Source organism: Rousettus aegyptiacus, unplaced genomic scaffold (assembly GCF_014176215.1).
Source record: "Rousettus aegyptiacus isolate mRouAeg1 unplaced genomic scaffold, mRouAeg1.p scaffold_m13_p_2, whole genome shotgun sequence".
Taxonomy (NCBI): domain Eukaryota; kingdom Metazoa; phylum Chordata; class Mammalia; order Chiroptera; family Pteropodidae; genus Rousettus; species Rousettus aegyptiacus.
In genome coordinates, this window is record NW_023416295.1 from 91696571 (window position 1) to 91715171 (window position 18601).

Sequence of the window (18601 nt, forward strand, 5' to 3'; positions counted from 1 at the left end):
GAGTATGTGAGTGTTTCATATATTTTTCCTCAGAGTCCTATAAACATTGGGCTAGACCTGGTCTGAAGGAAGGGTATCAAAAGTGAGGGAGATCATCTTTGTCCTATTGTTAGAGTTTGCTGGATGGTAGATTATGGCTGATCTCTTTGTAGTGAACACGTTAAGGAGTTTGTAACTATCAGATAATGACTTCGTGTACCTAAAATCGACATAAACTTGGACTCCATCCATGCTTCAATCAAGGATTTCCATTTCAGAAAGTCCAAGAATTTAATCCACGATTTCTGCCCAAATGGACTGATGCCCACACCACTGTCCTAGATCCTTTGGTTGAACTTCATGTGCTGCAATCTGATGGCATGACCTTCTTTCTGTCTGCTGGCCTGCACAGGTTAAGGGTAGAATCCACATCAGAATCAGAGCCACCTGTCACCACCAGAGGGAGCCCCATGTGACCTCCACAGCTGTTGTCATGCTGTTGATTCCAGCCAGGCTTTGGACTCTCCCCTCCCCAGCCTTTTGCTGTGTCTAATCATCAGCCTCAAACCCTGTTGTTTTTCCTAACTCCCTCATTCCATTTGCCTTCTACTCTCAGCTTCCACCTTCACACCCTGTTCCATTCCATTCCTTGTAATTTTTCAACTAGTTCATTTCATTTTTCCTTCAGGTTTCTTTCAGTCTTGCAGCTGAAGGCCAAGTCCCAGTGTGGCTCAAGGGCCTGTCTGTGATGCTTGCTTTATTTTGGGGTTCTTGATGTGCCTTTTTCAGTCATGGTCAGCTATGGCCCACCTATTTGGCCTGTCTTGTTGCTGATTCTGTGGACTCGTGCCATGTCCTTAAGTTTCTTGGACTCTGAGTCAGAGAAGTTCTTGTCTGAGTGTTTTCACTGCCCGTTTTGTGTTTGGGTGAAGGAGTGATACATGGATAAGTCCATCCATGCATGTACCTATGCATGTGTGTCTCTCCTTATTTATCTATGTGGACATTTCAAAGGGAATTGGGGTGTGGTTTCCCATTTGTGTCAGGATATGTGGATACTGTATGTGTGCTTAAGTGTGCATGCAAATCTGCATGTGTGGACCATGTGTCTTTTGTGGGGGTCAATGTTTTGATGAGTGTGTGCATATTTCATCTCCTTTTTACCACATGTGTCACGTCAATATTTCATTGGCATGGGTTTGAGAGACAAGTGAAACAAGAGAGGGGATCCTGTGATTTATATTGTGAGGTTGGCTGGGTGAGAGATGATTACCGACTCTGGGTGGCAAACTCTTTGGAAGGCATGTCACTGGCTTTAGTGAATCATGAACCTGAAACTAATATCACCTGGGAAACAGTATCTACCTAAATCAAGGGTAGAAATAAAAGAAAATATAGAGTGACATCAGAAACATGGCAGAGTGAGAGACATCCTCAGATAGCTCCCCTTGAAACAATAAGCTGAACATCTAAAACTCAACAAAATCAACCAAACTGCACACCAGAATGTCTGAGCATAGGACCTGTACATAAGAACTACTACAAGTCAGAACCCCAGTAGTTAGGCAATAGACTAGGACAAACAAAGAACCTTCTTATTGCAGCATGAGCTCCCTTTGGAAAGGGAGGGAAGAGAGAAGGTGTGGCAGGCTCCCTGAACAACCCTGCCTGGGAGAGCTGTGAGCTCTGCATGGCTGGCAGCGGTGCCTAGGCATCAGAGCAGAAATAAAGAAGTGAGGATGGCAGAGAAGCAAGGATGGTAGAAAAACAACAGTTGATTATTATGAGCCACAGTTGCAATACGTGAGACTGAGCCACAACCCCATCCTCCAACCCAGATGGCCCCTTCTACCACATCCTCCAAGACTAAACACTACAAAGCCCCAGTGGAATTTGAGCAAACATTACCAAAACTGGTGATAACATTGACAGGGACTAAGACAGAGTAGCAAGCATGATTGAATATCTATACAAAAGAAAAAAAAAGGCACTATTAAGACTTTACATAAAACAGGGTGATTTTTTTAGATTTCTCCCTAGTTATATGGCTTGCTCATCTCAGGAGATTTTCCCTTGTTGCTGCTCCTTGTTTTCCTCATAACTTTGAGTTGGTCGCCAGAGGGATGAACAGAGGCTCTATCATATGTGCTGGGGGTTTTTGGCTCCCAAAAGCTGTTGTTTTTTTAAATACATGGATTCTCAGACACCCATCTTTTTTACTTTCAGATTAAATTCAAAGTATTTTTTGCCAAAAATTTATAGGAAGATACTTGAGTGTATCATTTAAAATTGAAAAATTTTTACTATTTAGAAAACAGCTTAGCCAGGACAAATCTTTCTCCTCAAAAAACTTTCTCTCTCTCTCTCTCTCTCTCTCTCTCTCTCTCTCTCTCTCTCTCTCCCCACCCCCCGCGCCCTCTCTCTCTGCCTCAAAATAGGATATTTCTAAATTTTAGCATTTAGTTAATAAATTGGGTTTGGCTCACATTTAGGTTTATAGTTAGTTTTGAGTTTAGGGTTTATTGTTGTTTAGCGTTGGTGTTTTTGTTAAGATTAGGGTAACATGTTTGGGTTAGGTTTTGTTTAGGTGTCAGTGTATTTTTGATTTAATGATTATCGTTATGTTTGTGATAGGATTAAAATTAGGCTTCAGATTAAGTTTTCTGTTTCCTTGAGGCTTAGGTTTAGAGGCTGTATTTGTAAACCAAGTTTAGGTTTCAGTTTTGCATTAGAGTTAATTTTTGGATTTGAGTAAAGTTTAAGTTTAGGCTTAGGTTTTGGTTTACTGTTAGGGTTAGCATCATTTTGGGTTAGTATAAGGGCCGTGATTATGTTTAGTTTCAAGTATATGGTTAAGGTTAGTGTTCGTGTTGATTTTATGATTAAGGATAGGATTAGATTCAGCTTTGAGAATAGTTTTCAGTTTTGTATTCAATATCATTTTTATTAGGTTTATAGGTTTTCAGTTTTGTATTCAGTATCATTTTTATTAGGTTTATAGGTTTTCAGTTTTGTATTCAATATCATTTTTATTAGGTTTAAAGGGCTAGGCCTATATTAGGGGTAGGGTTTATTGTTATTGTTAGATTTATTGTTAGAATTAGGATTTTGTTAAGAGTTGATTTTCAGTTGATGATTAGGTTTAAATAGGATTGGTGTTATGGGTAGCACTGAGTTTAAGGTTTATGTTTAAATTAGAATCTGGATTAACGGTAGGGATTAGGTAAGGGCTAGGCTGATGGTGAGGCGTAGCATTAAGTTTAGGTTTACTTTAAGTTTTCAGTTAGAATTAGTATTTGGGTTCAGATTATTTTTAGGGTTAGGTTAGGATGAGGGTAACGGGTACATTTATAGCGATTTTTATGGCTTAGTTTAAGGTAAAGTATAGGTAATGAGATCAGGAAAGGGTTTGCGTTAGGTTTAGGGTTAGCTCTAAGTTTCACATTAACTTTTGATTAGGTTTACCATTAGAATAAGTGCTATGGTTATGGTTCGGTTTATGGTCAGGCTTCAGTTGGTGTTTAGGGTTAGATACAGGTTTTTGTTAAATTTAGGATCAGAGTTTGGGTTAAGATTAGGGTAGGGGCTTGCCTTAAGGGAATGTTTAAGGTTGGGTTAGGGTTCAGTTTTGAGTTACAATTAGTGTTAGGTGTAGAGTTAGAATTTGGGGTAGAGTTGAGTTTATGTTTAGGGTTAAAATTAAGGTAAGCCTTCAAGTTAGCTTTGAGGTTAGGTTTGTGGTGTCTGTAGGGTGGGGTTTCCAGCTAGGCTTAGCATACAGGCTATGTATCAGTTTAGGTTTAGGAATAGGGATAAGGTCAGGTTTAGACTTAAGTTTAGAATTATGGTTATGGTGCTGGTTCGGGTTGTATTTATGATTGGGGTTAACCTTACGGTTACTGTTGGTGTCAACTTTGAGTTTGGAGCTAGGTTTTAAGTTAGGGTTACCGTTAGGGTTAGGATGAAGGCTGAGGTTAGGGTTGTGTTTAGGTTTAGGGTTAGAATGAGGGTACTACTTGTGTTTAGGTTCAGATTTAGGGTTAGGATTAAAAGGTCAGGGTTCAGTTGACATTTGAATTAGAGTTAAGAACCTCGGTAGAATTAGATTTAGGGTTAGTTTTAAGGGTAGAGTTAGGTTTTCATTGTGTTAGAGTATGGGTTAGTGGTAGGTTTTGTATAGAGGTTAGGATTAGAATTAGGATAAAGGTTACAGTGAAAGTTAGCTCTGAGTTTAGCACTTGAGTTTAAATTTGGGTTAGGCTTAGATTTGGGGTTGAGGTAAGGGCTAGGTTCATGATTAGTTTTAGGGTTGGGTCAGGGTTAAGTTTCTGATTAGATTTAAGGGTAGCATTAGCTTTGAGAGTCAAGGTTTAAGCTTTAATTAAGGTCAAGGTGAGGCTTCTCTTAGGGTCTGAGTTAAGGTTAGGTTTTGGGTTAAGGTTAGATATAAGTTTAGGCTTAGGTTTATGTTTGAGTTTCTGTATAGGGTAATGGTTAGTGTTATGGTTAGATTTGTTATGGTTAGGAGACAATCCCCACTATGCATGAGTGAATGTGTTTAGTATCTACACATGGCGAGTCCAATTTTCCAATTCAAGAAATGCTGTTTATACGTAATTTGTTAGAAGCACAGCAATGGCATGTCAAGTTTGAAAACATATATTACCGATCATGTAATATCATGCTAAACACAGCTTGGATGAAGCTCATTTCATATATATTACAAGATCAGTCCAACACTTTCCTTTATACTTTGTACAATGAGCAGGAGCTAAAGTATTCACAGGCCACTGATCCAAATGTGTTTTAAATTAGCCTGTTAGAATGCTACTGATGAAGAGTTATGTCATAGTATTCTGCATGGATGGTATGAGTTTACAACAAATAAGCACCCGGTTTAACTTACACTTTACCCAACGTGTAAGAGTTTGAACACTGTAAGGCCACTGATGTAAAGAACATTTCTCATTGGCCTCCTAGAAAGATACTGAAACAAACCGATGAGTTTGAATTTCATTTTCTAACTCAATCACGTTCTAAATAGTCTTTTTGTACTATTTTGGTGTGGTAGTATTGTGTTGTAAACCTTCATTCTGAAATTTTTTGGAAAGACCGCAAAGATTAGGGATTATGTCTAATTTTTTTTTAGCGAGAGACAAATTTGGTGAACAATGTGATATGGAAGTAACTTGCATGTAAAACTGAGAAAACATCTTTTTGACTAATCAGAAACACACCACTTAGGTTTACCTATAATTTTAAGTATACCTCTGAGGTTGGATCAATGTTATATTTATGGTGAATGATAAATTTGAAGTTCTGGTTTGGATTTGGATTTGGTTTAGTTTTGAGTTTAGGTTTAAGGTTAAAGATTCATGTTAGAGTTTAGATGGGTCATATAGGTTTAGGCTTAGTATCAGGGATAGAGTTTTTGTTGCTACTAGAATAGGGATAGAATTAAGGTTATAGTGACTGATGAGGTTAACTTTGGGATTAGGGTTAGGGTTAGGATTTGGTTGAGGGTTGGATTAGGGTGAGTGTGAAGGCTAGGGGTAGGATAGATGTTAGAGTTGGGGTTAAAGTTATGTATATATTGGGCATTAGGTTTAGGCTTGAGGTAGGTTCAGTGCTGCAGTTAGTACTAGGGTTAGGTTTGGAGCTAGATTTCGAATTTGTATTGGGTAAGATTAATGTTAGTGTTAGTGTGAAAATTAGGACTGAGGCTTAGGATGGAGTTAGAGTCAAGATTATTAGCTATGGGGTTGTTAGCATGTGGTAAGGATTGGGGTTGAGAGTAGTATTTGGCTTCATGATAGTGTTAAGGTTAGGAATAGGTTAGAGGTTACAATCTGAGTTCAGGATAAGATTATGCTTGGAGCTGGGCATGATTTGAGATTAGGGTTAGGGTTATTTTTTAGTTTAGTATTAGGGGAAGAGTGAATATTAGGAGTAGTGGTTAGTTTGAGGTTGATTGATGTTCTGGTTTGGGTTATGTTTAGGTTAAATTTTGAGTTTTGAATTAAGGTTAGAGTTGTAGCTAGTTTATAGGGTAGAGTTTGTGCTTAAGGTAGGGTGTATGTCAGGTTTAAGGTTTTGGTTGAGATTAGGATTAGAACTGAGGATAGGTTAAGTTGAGGTTTATATTTGAGTTTAGGTTCAGGGTTAGGTTAGAGGTAAGTTTAGGATAGAGTTATAGTTAGGGTTAAGGTTAGTTAATGTTAGAGTTAGACTTACATTGAGGGTTATTTTTTGTTCTAGGATAGAGTTTAGGGTTAGAGTTAGGCCTCGAGTTGGGGTTTGAGGTGGGGTTAAAATCTGTGTTTTTCATCAAGTTAAATTTGAGTTAATGATTAGGTTTCAGTCTAGGATTAGGGTTAACTTTAGCTCAGGTTAGGGTTAGGATCGAAGTTAGGTTTAGGAGAAAAATAAGGCAGGCTAGGCATAGCATTAGTGTTAGTATTGGGGTTAGGGTTTGGTTTGAAGTTGTTTATGATTAGGTTAGTTTTAGGATTAAAATTAGACTTAGCTTTAAGGTTATAGTTTGGGTAGAATTTATGGTTGAGTAAGGGCTATAGTTAGGGTAGAGCTTATGCTAGTATTAGTGTTAGTTTTTCTGCTTAGAGTGAGGTTTATGGTTAGGGTTGAGATTAAGGTTGGGGTTAAATGAATGTTAGAGTTAGAGCAAGCTTGGTAGTGTGGGTTGGATTTAAATTAGGGTTTGTGTTATGTTTTGTATGAAGTTTATGATCCAGTTAAGGGATAGAGTTAGGTTTTGACCTAGCTTTGCTGTTAGGCTTTGGGTTTAAAGTAGGATTTCCAATAGGGTTAAGATTAGTATCAAGATTAGAGTTAGAATTAGGTTTAGGGTAGGGATTAGGGTCAGGTCCAGTTTTTGAGTGAGGGTTAGGTTTAAATGTGTAATAGAGATGGACACAGGGTTAGAGTTAAGGTTGAATCTATGACCAAGGTTGGGTTTTGGGTAAGAATGAGCTTTTGGTGAGGATCAGTGTTGAAATCAGAGTTAGTATTAGGATAAAGGTAATTGCTAGGTTAAAGGTGAGAGTTAGGGATAGTGTTAATTTTCGAGTTAAGACTAAGGTTAGGGTTAGAGATGGATTAATGGATAGGGTTACTGTTCAAGTATAGCCTAGGGTAAAAGCTAGGGTTTGGATAGGTTGAAGTTTAGGGTTAAATTTAGTGCTAGCTTTCGCCTGTTATAGAGTTCAGGTTCAGGTTGCAGTTCGTTTTGGATTAGTCTCTGGGTTTAAATTAGTGTTAGAGCTGACTTTATGATAGCAATAGGGTAAGAGTTAGCTTTGAGATCAGGGTCTAGGTTTAAATTGAGATTTGGTTTAGGTTTAGGGTTAGAGTTTTGGTCACACTTAGTCACTGAATTAGGATTGGGGTTAGCATTATGGTTAGAACTTAGGTTAGGGGTAAGGTTATGGTCTGAGTGTGATTAGAAGTGAGTGTTTGAATTTAAATTAGGGTGAGGTTTAGGGTTAGATATTGGGTTCATGTTAAAGTTTGATTTTGAATTTTCCCTGTAGTACCATTGTCAAACACAATGAGAATTATTTCTGGTAAGGAGTTGCTTGCAACCTGTGACCTCAGCAATGCCATTTTATCAAAGAACAGTATGTGTGTTGTAGAATGCATATGGAAATTGAAGGTGGTTTCTCAAAGACATTTCAGATGAGGAACCGAGACACTGGTGGAGCCTTAAACCTGGGATCCAAGTTTGTTTACAGAAAGTTAGATCACTCTGACTGATAATCCTTGAGGCAAAGGCTTTGAATTGAGCCACTTCTATTCCACAGGCTTCTGTTTGGCATGGTGCTCCAAATGCATCCTCTTTGCCAAGTGCTGAGTTGGTGACTTGAATTGCTTGCTGTATTGTTTCAGGAGGTGACTAAAAATATGCCATTTGTGAAACAAACTTCTTCTCTTCCAACACCTATAAAGTGTGAAAGCGATTAGTCAAAACTGGCAGTTTTCATGTTGGAAATTTGTACTAAGGGAGATCAGACAGCAATGGCTTGGAAGGGAGTATAAACGCTGAAGAGACCTCAAACTGTTGTGATAATCATAATGTTACGTTGATGCCATGAAGAGGGGACAGGAAAACTATCTTTTAGAGACAGTCTGTAGCAAATACCTGTGTTATATAATCCAGATGTCCAGTAAATGATTTGATGCCAGTATTGGGGTATGCCGTGAAATCTAAGGCAACACTCAAGCAGTACATAGGAAGCGATTATTGTACCTACCTGCAATCTGTGTAATATATTTTTGATTTGGAAAGCTCTTTTCCCCAGTGTTCTTGACTGGAGTGAAATTCAAACCCAGTTTGACATGACTGCAGCTCTGTTTATGAGGTGACCTGTTTTTAGGACCAAAGAGCTGGTTGAAATCTTTAGAGATCCATGGTCTTAAATGTACCATCTGCACAGACTGCATGAGCAGGTACTAAAACAGTGGAAGCTTGCTTGTTGTTTATAAAAGCAACTCTTTAACACTTCTCTGGCACAGTGTTCCTTTTCTGAGGAAAATGAAAGCCACAGTCTTGCATGTAGTACTACTGTTGAATGCGATGAGAAATTTTTCTGGTGAGGAGTTGCTTGCAACCTGTGTCCTCAGCAATGTTGTTTCATAAAAGAATAGTAATTGTGTTGTGGAATGCATATGGGAAATTGAAGGCCATATCCAAAAGATGTTTCAGATGAGGCCATGACACACTGGTGGAGTTTTAAAGCTGGGATCCAAGTGTGTTTAATCTGGAGGTTAGGTCACTCTGACCAATAATGCTTGAGGCAAGGCTTTGAATATAGCCAATTCCATTCCACAGCCTTCTGTTTCGGCATGGTGCTCCAAACACTTCCTATATGACAAGTGATAAATAAATAATTTGAATTGCCTGCAATATTGTTCGAAAAGGTGACATGAAATCTGCCATTTGTGAAGAAACCTTCAATGCTTCCAACATCTCCAAAGTGTAAAAGCGATTAGGTAAAACTGGCAGATTTCATGTTGGAAATTCATACCAACTGGGATCAGGCAGTAGTGGTTTGGGAGTGTATATACTGAAGAGACCTCAAACCGTTGTGATAAACAATGTGGTATGCTGTTTCAATACAATGGTTCATTTGACGTTATGAAGAGGGGATAGGGAAACTGTATGCATTAGAGACAGTCTGCAGCAAATGGAAAGGAAACATGTTGTCAAATGCCTATGTTTTGTAATCCAGAAGTCCTGTAAATGATTTGGTGCTAGTATTGGTATACACTACGAAGTCTAAGGCCACACTCTGAATAATACATAGGAAGTGATAACTGTTCTTACCTGTAATTTGTGCAATACATTTTTGATTTGAGCACTCTTTTCCCCCCCATTCTCTTGACTACTTCAATTTCACAGGCTTCTGTTTTGACATTGTGCTCCAAACTCAAGTGCTAAACTGGTGATTTGAATGGCTAGCAGCATTGTTTTAAGAGGTGACTTAAAATTTCCATTAGTTTAGTGAGCTTTTACTCTTGCAACATCTACCATGTGTGAAAAGTGATTAGGGAAACCTGCCATTTTACAAATTGTAAATGTGTACCAAGCAAGGTAAGGCAAAAAAAGCTTTGAAAGATCATTTCTATACCAAAGACACCTAAAATCTTTCATATGAGAAGAATGGTATGGTGTTTAGTATGATGTACACTCTGTCTGTCATGAAGATGGTACTTGCAAACAATATATATCAAAGACATTCTCTCACCAAATTTCATGAAACACATATTCTGATGCATGTCATCCATAACTCCAATTTCCAGAAATATTTTGAGCATTATGGTCATGTACACTGTGAAGTCCAAATTTGCTCTCAAACATTAGAGAATAAACATCTCGCTTACCTCTATGCACATATACATTTTTATTTTTGTTTTTGTTTTTGTTTTTAGCATGCCTTATTTCCCTAGTGCTTGTGTGGAATGGAAATCCAGTACTTTGTGTCATGAATGTAGCTAAGTTTGTGTCATGACTTTTCATCAGTACTATTCAGAGACTAGTTGCAAACACTTTTCAGATCATTGGTCTTCACCTTTAAATCTCGTATTCTTTGAACATGCAAGTAATAAAAGTTTGAGAACCTACTTTCATTTCTTAAAGGAGTACTTTAAACCTATGTTAGGCACACAGCAAATGAAACAAACACGATTGTCTTTCATGAAGTATCATATTTAAACATGGTTAGGAATATTTCTGTTTATAAGAATTAGCTGGCCAGCTGTGTCACCAACATCACAATTTCATAAATGAAGAGTCAATGCATTTTCGAATGGATGTGAATATTGAACACTGTATCCCAAAGATGTTTTAGATGAAGCACTGACATGCTCAGTGAGCACCAAATCTGTGTTTTAATGAGTGCTTAATCAAAAAATGTAGATCATACTGACCAACAATCAGGAGGCAAAGCCATCGTCTTGAACACAGTATATTCAGCTGGCTTCCCTTTTGACACGGTACTCAAAACACATCCTGTTATGCAATGGCTATGTATGTGACCTGAATTGTTTTCAGTTGTATTTTAAGTCTGTCCTCAAACTCTCTTTAGGTCAGTGACGTTTTACTTCTCCAGTTCCTACAAGTGTGTAAAGTGCTTAGTGCAAACTAAGATTTCACATGTTTTAAATTTGTACTAAGTAGGATAGTGCAAAAATGGTTTTACACAGAGAGTAAATGCTGAAGAGATCGAAAGCCCTTGCTGTCATGTGAGGAGTACTGCCTTTAAATTGACTGATGTATCGTTTGTAGATCATGAAAAAGATTCTTGCAAACTTCGTATCTCACAAGTTTTCTTTAGAAAGGAAATGAAAAACATTCCCTAAAGCATAGGTTTGTGACCCAAATGTCTAAAAGATTTGTTTCTGGAAATTAACTCCTTATGAATGGTCAACAAATTTGCTATGCCTGCAGTGTCTTACCACCTGGTCAAAATATTTCAACTAGTTACTAGCACACTGTGCTATCACTTAAATAAAGTGGGTTCTGAAAAGGATGACTCTGAGTATGACTATTCCTCTCATCTGTAGAGTATGTAGTAAAGTTTGATTGAGCACACTACATTTGTGGTTTTCTTCTTAATGGAAATTAAACACATTTTCTACTGCAGGTTACAAGACTGTTCATGAGTCTTGCCATTAGTGCTTTTCCAAAAAGCATTCAGATCACTCTTACAAAATACAGTATTTTATTTGCAAACTCTAGGATTAGTGAAAAACATTTCAAAAAGGGTGGACCTTCCTTAAAATTTATATTTAACAAACTCGATCCTTGAAAATGATGTGTATCAGAGTGTTGTTTTGGTGAAGGGAACTGAAACTCATTGAGCCATGTGCGTATATACACGACATGCTCACTTTAATTCTAATTTTCATTAAACCCTAACTTCTGAGGTAATTCTAATCCTAACTATAGTCTCACTCAAAAGCTAACACTAATCTTGTTATTTTAAATTTAGCTCTATTTTTACCAAGCCTCACACTAACTTGAGAGCTAGTCCTATGTTAAACAAAGATGCTATCCTGGAAGCTAACTCTAATCCTAATAGTAAGCGCAAACTCAACCCTAACCATAAACCTAACTTTTAAAACTAACTTCATATCTAAGCCTGACTCAAAACTAACCCTAAATCTAATCTGAATTCTATATCTATATTGAACTCTAAGCCTTACTTTAACTATATCCTAAACCAAAATCTAATCCTCATCTTAAACATAGCCCTTACCCCAAATCTAAATAGGATGCTAACCAGAACCCTTAGGAAAATGCAAAACTTAAGCTCAAATTTAAATATAACCCCAACCTTAATCCTAATTTTAAATTCAACCCTAATCCTAATTTTAAATCATCTAAAAACTAATCCCAACACTAACTCATATCCAGCCCTTGCCATAATAGTAGCCCTAACCCTAAACTTCAATTCATAGTACACTTCAACCACACAGCTACCTATAACCCTAGCCCTAACCCTAACCCTCCCTTAAAATCTAAATCTAACACTAACCCTACTGCTAACCCTAACCATAGTGAAAACCCACAGCCTAAAATGCAATCTAACTCTAACCATCACTTTAACTATATTGTAAACTCAACCCTAGCCCTAAGGTGAACACTATCCTAACCCAATTCCATAGCCTACCTCAAAAGTACCCTAATACTACCCCTAGACTTGTCCTTACCCTAATCCGAAGGCCTCCCTAATTTAAACTCACACCCTGACTTCAAAGCTCATCCTAATGCTAGCCCTAACCATTATTTGAATTAATTGAACCCTAACCTTTTCCTCACCCTAACTATAAACTTACCTCATAAGCTGAACTGAGCCCTCATCCTAACCTTAAACCTCACCGTAAACTTAGCTGATTCTAATCCAAATTCTCCTTAAAACTTTAACCCTAACATCACAACTGTCTTAAACCCTAACCCTAATTTTAACCATAATCATAAATTCATTCCAACCTTAACCTATCTCCTAACCTAATTCTAAACTTACTTCAAAATCTAACCCTAACCCAAAACTTCACCCTATCTTACACACTAGCCAGTGTTATAATTTTACACTAATCCTGATCTCTAAGCTTATTTCAACCTTAACCTCAACACCAAGCTTCATCTTAACCCTGACCCACACCCAAACCCTAAACCTAATTGTAACTCTAGTCCTTCCCTATCCTAACCTTAATTTATAGTAAATTTGAAACTCAAAACTATTTCTATAGTTAATCTTAAACTTAACTCTAACTCTACACCTAACCCTAACATTAACCTTAAATCTAACCCTTAACGTAGCTCTTACCTTAACCTTAAAGAAACCCTATCCTATATTCAACTCAAACCCTCACCTGACAGGTAACTCTAACCCTGAAATCAACCCTAAACCTGATTATAGACTCAACTCGGGTCCTACACTGACTCTAGCAATAACCCTATCTCAAATTCTACTCCTAAATGAAAATCTGATCTAACCCTAACTTAAAACCTCAACCTAAACATACCACTTTCTCTACTCCTAACCCTGAACCTAATGTAAATCCAAATGCTAACTTCAAATGCTAACCTAATGTAAATCCAAATGCTAACTTCAAAGCTAATTTGAATTCAAACTCTAAGTCTAAACCTATCTCAAATTTTAGCATTAACCTTAACCTTAACCTAACCTAAACTCTAGTCTTGACAGTAATTCTTGATCTCATTTAAATTAAACCTGAAGCTCAAAACAATATGTAAACCTCTTATAAACCTAATCTGAACTCTAAACATAATCCTGACATTAACTTAAAGCCCAACACTAAATGTAGCCTTTCCTTTAATTCTAAGGAAACCCTAATCTTATTTCAAACCCAAACCCTAAACTTAAAGCTAATTATAAATCTAACCCTAACAAAAACCCCAATCCTAAAGTTACTTAAAACATTACCTTATCCCAAGCCATATCCCTCTTCTAGCCTTTGCCTGAATGCTAAACCTAACCAAACTCTAATTTAAACCCAAACCATATGCATAGCTACTTTGAACTCTAATTTTAATCCTGACTCTAATTATACAGTCATAATGTACCCTAAGCCTAACTGTAGCTTTAAACATAATCCTAACCTTGGCCCTTACCTTACCCTAATTTAGACCCAACCCCTACTTCAAAACTACCTCTAAACATCACACTCACTTTAATCCTAATGCTAAACTTAAATTTAATCCTAACTTGAAGCCTATGGTTAACTTTAACTCTAACCCTAATCCTAATTGTAACGTAAACCTGACCATAAACCTCATCGTAACCCAAATCTTAACCCTAAGGCTAGCTTTTACTCCAATGCTTCTTATCCATACCATTCTAGGAGGCTAGTGGAAAATGCTCTTTGGATCAGTGGTCTTTTACTCTTCGAACTCCTGCACGCTGACTTAAACCTGGGTTATAACAAGTTATAAATTCATACCAAACAGGAACTTGCCAAAAGTGTTTCACAGAGTATTTATTTGGTGATTCAACCTCAAAACTTTCTGTAAAATGTGTGGTGCTTCCTTGCCATGCCATGTGTACTTGGCATGTGTCAAGAAGGTAGTTAGAAATTTTTCATCACAATCTTTTTCTCAGCAAATGGAAACAAAGCACATTCTCTAATGCATGTGGTCTGTGACCAATGTGGAAATAAATGCTGTGGATTTAGACCTTACACACTAAGTGAATACCAAGACTAAGCTCTAAACACTGCTTAGTCAGAGAACAGCGCACTTCCATAGAATGCATATAGCAATGTGATCGATAGAGTACTTTCAATTCTGTAGGGTCCACTCTTTGAGTGGGACTCAAAGACCTTCTCCAGAATGGACTTAAGTGTATGCCATGACTCAATTTCAATTGCTTTTCTTTTTTTCTTTTTTAAAATATTTATATATATTTTTAAAATTTTTAAATTAAGTTTATTGAGATAACATTGGTTAATACAATTATATAATTGTCAGGTGTACATTACAATTTCACATCCGTATATTCTATTGTGCATTTACCTCCCCAAGTCCAGTTTCCTTCAGCTACCATATATTTGATTCCTTTTACCCACTTCACTCTTCCCCTACCTGCCTATATTTGACCCCCTTTACACCATCTACCTCCTCGCTCCTCCCTCACCCACTCTGGTAACCAATAGTCCATTGTCCATGTCCATGAGTCTCTGTTTGTCCTGCTCATTTGTTGAGCATTTGTCCTGCTTTTAGGTTTATATCCCACATATAAGTGATATCATGTGATTTTCTACTTTTTCTCTCTGGCTTATTTCGCTTAGTGTGATTACTTCAAGGTCCATCCATGTTGTCGCAAATGGCAGTTTTTCATCTCTTCTTATGGCTGAGTAATATTCCATTGTATATATGTACCACAGCTTCTTTAGCCAATCATCTATCGTAGGACACTTCAGTTGCTATCATGTCCTGGCCATTGTGAATAATGCTGCTATGAACATCAGGGTGCAAATATCTTTTTGGATATGGATTTTTAAGTCTTTGGGGTAAATACCCAGTAGAGGGATTGCTAGATCAATTCTTAGTTGTTTGAGGAACCTCCATGGTGTTTTCCATAGTAGCTGTACCAAACTGCAGCCTCATCAGCAGTGCATGAGGGTTCCTTTTTCTCTACATCTTCTCCAACATTTGTTAGTACTTGTCCTGTTGATTATAGCCATTCTAACAGGTGTGAGATGGTATCTCATTGAGATTTTAATTTGCATTTCCTAATAACTAGCAATGTTGAGCATCTTTTCATTTTTCTTGTCCATTTGTACATACTTCTCCCCTCTAGGGAGAAGTGTCTGCTCAGGTCCTCTGCCCATTTTTTTATTAGATTGTTTGTTTTATTGTTGTTATTGAGTCATATGAGTTTTTATATATTTTGTATATTTTGGATATTAGGCCCTTATTGGAGGCATTGCTTGCAAATATATTCTCCCATTCAGATGGTTGTCTCTTTACCTTGTTGATGATTTCTTTTGCTGGGCAGAAACTTTTTAGTTTGATGTAATCCCATTCATTTATTTTTGCTTTCACGTCTCTTGTCTTTGAGGTCAAATTCATAAAATCCTCTTTAAGTACAAGGTCCTTGAGTTTCATTCCTATGTTTTCTTCTATGCATTTTATTGTTTCAGGTCTCATATTTAGGTCCTTAATCAATTTTGAATTAATTTTGGTGTGTGGTGACAGACAACAATCTAGTTTGATTCTTTTGCAGGTGGCTTTCCAGTTATCCCAGCACCATTTATTGAAGAAGCTTTCCTTTCTCCACTGCATGTTTTTGGCTTTTGTGTCAAAAATCATTTGCCCATATAAATTGGGTTTACTTTTGGACTCTCGATTCTGTTCCACTGGTCTGTGTCTCTGTTTTGCTTCCAATACCATGCCATTTTGATTACTGACAGTTTGAAGTTGGGCAGAGTGAGGCTTCCAGCCTCGTTCTTTTTTCTCAAGATATCTTTGGCAGTTCAGAGTCTTTTGTGCTTCCATACAAATAGATGGCTTTTTATTCTACTTCTTTAAAAAATGCCCATGGAATTTTGATAGGGATTGCATTAAACTGTATAATGCTTTAGGAAATATCATAATTTTAACTATGTTGATTGTTCCAATCCAAGAACACAGAATATCTTTCCATTTCTTTGTATCTTCTTCAATTTCTTTTAATAGAATCCTGTAGTTTTAATTACATAGGTCCTTCACATGTCTCGTTAAATTTATTCCTAGGTATTTTATTCTTTTCATTGCAATTGCAAAAAGAATTATTTTTTTTTCTACTTTTTCTGACAGTTCATTATTGGAGTATAAGAACACTATGGATTTTTGAACATTGATTTGGTATTCAGAAAATTTACTGTATTTGCTTATTGTTTCCAGTGGTATTATTGTAGAGTCTTTAGGAATTTTTATATCAAAAATCATGTCATCCACAAATAGTGAGTTTGACTTCTTTGTTTCCTATTTGGATGCCTTTTATATTTCTCCCTTGTCTGATTGCACTCACTAGGACCTCCAGTGTTATATTGAATAACAGTGGCAATAGTGGACAGCTCTGCCTTGTTCCTAATCTTAGAGGGAAGGTTTATAGTTTTTCACCATTAAGTATAATGTTGGCTGAGGGTTTATCATATATGGCCTTTATTAAGTTAAGGTACTTTCCTTCTATAGCGATTTTGTTAAATGTTTTGATCATAAATGGATGCTATATCTTGTCAAAGGCTTTTTCTGCATCTATCAATATGACCGTATGATTCTTATCTTTTAATTTGTTTATGTGGTATATAACATTAATTGATTTGCATATGTTGAACCATCCTTGTGTCCCTGGGATGAAGCCCACTTAATTGTGGTGTATAATCTTTTCAATATGTTGCTGTATTCAGTTTGCTGGTATCCTATTTAGGATTTCTGCATCTGTGTTCATGAGAGATATTGGTCTGTAGTATTCTTTTTTGTGTGTTATCTTTACCATGTTTGGGTATTAGGGAAACACTGGCCTCATAAAATGAGTTGGGAAGTATTGCCTACTCTGATTTTTTGGAAGAGTTTGAGGAGATTAGCTATTAATTTTTCTTTGAATGTTTGGTAGAATTCACTAGTGAAGCCATCTAGTCCTGGACTTTTACTTTTTGGAAGGTTTTTGATAATTGTTTCAAATTCTATACTGCTGATTAGTCTATTTAGATATTCCACTTTTTGATTCAGTCTAGGATGTCCTTTAAGGATGTTATTTCCTTACTGATTTTCTGTTTGGATAATCTGTTCATATCTGACAGTGGGGTATTTAGGTCCCCTACTATGATAGTGTTTTGGTCTGTTTCTCTTTTTACGTCTGTTAGTAATTAAATTGCTTTACATATTTCAGTGTTCCCTGATTGGGATCATAGATATTAATGTGTTCTTGGTGCATGATTCCCTTTCTCCTTCGAAGTGTCTTTCAGTATCTTTCTTTACCTTTTTAATTTTAGATTCTTTTTTGTCTGATATTAGTACCACTATGCCTGCTTTTCTTTGAATGCCACTTGCTTGAAATATCATTTTCCACCCTTTCATGTTGAGTCTTCATTGGAGCTGAAATGTGTCTCCTGGAGGCAGCACAGGGTTGGGTTTTGTTTTTTGATCCATTCTGCAACTCTGTGCATTTTTATTGGTGAGTTCAGTCCTTTTACATTTAGGGTGATTATTGAAATATGAGGTCTTCTTATAGCCATTTTATCTTTTGCATTCTGGTAGCTCGGTGTTTCCACTGCTTCCTTGTCCTTGTGTTTCTGATTTCTTTATTTTGGTTGGGTATTGTGGGTTTTCCCTCTGGTTTTTCTTGTTTTATGTTATATACTTCAGTTCCGAATCTTTGGTTTGTGGTTATCATTATGAATATGTAAAGGATAGTTACACACACACACACGCGCGCGCACGCGCGCACGCACTATTTCCTGTAGCACAGGCCTCATAGTGGAGAATTCCCTCGATTTTTGTATGTCTGAAAAGATCTTAATTTCTCCTTCATATCTAAAGGAGAGCTTAGCTGGATACATTATTCTAGGCTGGTAGTATCTTTCGCTTAATATTTTGAATATTTCATTCCACTTCTTTCTGTCTTTCATTGTATATGCTGAGAAATCCGACGATAATCTAATGGGTTTTCCTTTATAAGTTTATCATTTTCTTTCCCCTGGTTGCCCTGAGAATTCTGTCTTTGTTGTTGATTTTTGATAATTTTAATACAATGTCTTAGTGAAGGCCTTTGGGTTGAGATAATTGGGTGTTTTGTTGACTTCTTAAATCCAAGCTCCAGCTCATTCCTTAGATTTGGGAAATTCTCATCAAGTATTTGATTACAAATGTTTTCTAGTCCCTGTTTCTTTTTCTTGCCTTCAAAAATGCCCATTATTCTTATGTTTCCTCTCCTGATGGCATTAACTAGTTCTTATTTTTCTTTTCTTTTCTTTTTTCATTATTATGTTTTTCTTTTCTTCCTTCTGATTTAGTCCTAGATTTCTGTCTTCGATATCACTGATCCTTTTCTCCATTTGGTCAACTCTATTTCCCAAGCTTACTATTTCATTTTTC

General features: G+C 36.8%; 1 protein-coding gene across 1 annotated transcript in view; it reads right to left on the bottom strand.

The window, feature by feature from the left end:
- Window positions 1-4100: 4100 nt before the first annotated feature.
- PLEKHB2 (pleckstrin homology domain containing B2) overlaps window positions 4101-18601 on the bottom strand; it is a 99502-nt gene continuing 85001 nt past the window's right edge. Inside the window, exon 10 of the transcript XR_004955570.1 lies at window positions 4101-7936. The gene's annotated coding sequence lies outside the window, so the exon portion shown is untranslated. The remainder of the gene's footprint in view (window positions 7937-18601) is intronic.